Source organism: Elephantulus edwardii, unplaced genomic scaffold (genome assembly GCF_000299155.1).
Source record: "Elephantulus edwardii isolate Elephantulus edwardi_28Jun2011 unplaced genomic scaffold, EleEdw1.0 scaffold00129, whole genome shotgun sequence".
NCBI lineage: Eukaryota > Metazoa > Chordata > Mammalia > Macroscelidea > Macroscelididae > Elephantulus > Elephantulus edwardii.
This window is the reverse complement of record NW_006399879.1, coordinates 8,657,855-8,660,914: the sequence shown is the minus strand read 5'-3', so window position 1 is coordinate 8,660,914 and position 3,060 is coordinate 8,657,855.

Genomic DNA, 3,060 nt, shown 5'->3' with positions numbered 1-3,060 from the left:
TCACTACAGGCTCTACATGGCATTAGCATTCTCCCCAGGACCTATAGTACATGAGGTCACTCATCATTCACAGTCTTACTCCCTTCTATGAGGTTAATCCTTATAAATATCAGTCCACATGTATTGACATCAAGGTAGCCATCACATCAGCCAGGCCTCTCCATGCTGACTGGCTGGGGGTTCTGGGAAATCACTCAAAACTCAGGATACTTTGTCAACGAGGCATGAGCATGCATGACCAGGCAACTATCCTCAAGGCTCTCCATCAGCTGAACCCTCAGCTTCCTCAAAACAGTAAGGAGCAGCACTTTGGCGTGAGCAGATGATCTACAGATAACATTAATAAATCCCAGATGAAGAAAATATGTCTCTAACGAGGAAAGATAAAGAGGTCCAGGCTAGACCCACAGCTTCTTCCCATTGTCCCCAAAACCCCAGGGAACCAGAGTGGACCCAGACTTGCCATAGGACAGCTCACAGTCATCAGTCAGCTGGGTCCACACAAGGCATCAGGGCCAAAACAGTCTCTCAGAGCAAAGAGTCCTGAAGAGTAGTGACCTCCAAAGGGTGCAGTGACTGTAGCCCCAGGGTGACCACCATCCTCCTGCAGGATGACTGTGTAACCCCTTATGTCCTTTCTGCCCTAGGGAGCAGTGATCATTCACTGCATGATCTTTGTGTCATGGTGGTGGTGGCCATGTGTGATCTCTGTCCCTATGGGAGCAGGGACCATGCACCCCAACATGCCAGCTGTCCCCCTGGGGCATGACCACACTCCCCAGAGCAGCCCTTCCCTGGATTAGCCTAACAGTTCCCACATTGGTAATAATCACAGCATTCCCTGGGCACTGAGGTGACTCCATTGCTTCCCCTCAACCACCATTGCCCAGTTTCAGCCCCCTATCATCACAGCCCAGGGCTCCCAAGTCCAGGTCTCTGGCCCTTCTCACCTCCATCAGGCCTCCTACACTCTGTCCTGTAGAGTCATTTCCTCTGCCCTCCTCAGACCAGGTCCCTTCATGCCCTCTTCAGAGGGCAGGCTCTCGGGGTGAGGGGTGGGTGCCAAGGAGAACTGGTACCACAGGATGTCAGTGACCAGGCACCTCTAGAAAAGATGGCTGTAGACAGGAAGGCCAGGTCACAGGAGAAGGCACCTTTTCAGCACACAAAGCTGCTTTCTCACTCCTGGGACCCTAGTCCTCACCTGCAACCCCCAGCATGTGGTGCAGAGAGAAGAGGGCTCTGGACTGGACAGTGACCCCTCGGCCCTGTGACTCCTGACTTGACCCCAGCCTGCAGAGGACAGCACCACACTGAACACAAGTTCCTGAGCAGCTAGAGACTGTGGGCAGAAGGCTGTTGGCCAGGGACCCTGCCCACCGCACCTCCTTCCCCTCCAGGAAGCCCATCAGTAAAACACAGCAAAGTCACAAACCCACAGGAAGTAAGAGGTGTGGCTCTGCCCCTTCACCAGGCAGAACATAAGGGAAGGCTGCCAGCCCTCAGTCACACCACCCCAGGCCCAAAGGCAGGGATGAACTAAGAGCATCTGCCGTTTCCAGAGAGGCTACACTGCCAGCCCTCCCTAGACCCAGTCTGTAATATCAGCAACAGCACTATCCACTGGATTGATAAGCAAATCCATAGACTCCCAACCAGCACCAGGTCCACTCAGAGGCACAGGCCTGCCCTTTGACCAAGCACCTCTACACAGGCTAAATGGTCTGTTTCAGTTCCTGTTCCCAAGATGTAGCCCCACACCTGCTTCTGGAAGATACGGAGAATGCCCTTCAGGAAGACTGAGGAGGCTCCCTCCTGCACATGTACTGTTTCCTGCCACTAGCAGCATGCTGACCACGTTCAGACACAGTCCACTCTGCACTGCTCAGTGTAAGCTCAGCCCAAGGAGCACATATCAAAGGAGCCCAAGCGTCCATGCGGCTCTCAGGGTCATCAGATGCCTGCTTCCACTACCCAGTAAACACCCTCTGATAAAGCTGCTACTGCAGCCAAATCTGGACCAGAGGTGGTTATCAGCACTGCAGAGGACGTGGGAGGCTCCCACGGACACTCAGCAATGTGCTTCTCTAGCTTTTCATGGTGAAATCCGACAGGCACTGGACAGGAGAGACATGCAGGTGTACAGGAAGGGCAGAGCCCTGCTGTGAGCTCCCCTGAGGCAACCCACCACTCGGCCCTGCACGCTGCCCACTCGGCCCTGCACGCTGCCCGCTCGGCCCTGCACGCTGCCCGCTCGGCCCTGCATGCTTCCCACTCGGCCCTGCACACTACCCAGAGGGCAGCAGTACGTCTGGTCCTGCCCCTCTCTCATCATGTCAGGAAGTGCTCTAAAGCTCCCAAAATGTCCAGTCATCCAGGGCCCCACAGAGATGAGGAAGTAAAGGTGGAGAGAGGTGAGCCCTGGCCAAGGTAGACCAGCTCACAGGCTCAGGTGTGGGCCCAGCTGACCCAGCCCAGCTTCTTACCTGCTCTACTGCACAGTTTACAGGTGCTGCCCTTGGAGCCAAGTAAACAGAGAGGTGACTGGGCACTGTCTCCCAAGGTGACCACACCCCTCGGACTGAGCCCAGGCCCTCTGTACACCTGGGGCAGGTGGGGTCCCTCCTGGTCTGTAGAAGCATCAGGTAGAGTAAAGGCCATCCCCCAAAGCATGCATCAAGTCCTCTGCACATCAAGGATGACTCTAAATGAAGGGGTCGCCGTGCTGTGCCCACTAGACGCCGGGCCTCTGTGCCCCACAACGGCTCTGACTGCTCCAGTACACTGGTCTCTGCTCAGCTAGCCTCTGAGGAGGCCAACCCTCGCCATCTGCCTTGCCCTGCTGCAGTGTCACAGGTCTGACAGCAGCACCTCCAACAGCTGCCTTCCTGTGGTTTCCACATCCGGCCTGCTCACACACAGTGTGGCTCAATGGCCTAGGGTTCGCCCCACAACACAGAGCCTGAGAGTGTGAGGGCGGAGACTAAGGGGTGGAGGAAAATAAGAGAGGAGGGACCAGGGGCACAGAGAACGAGACACATTACAGGGCTGGGCGCTCAG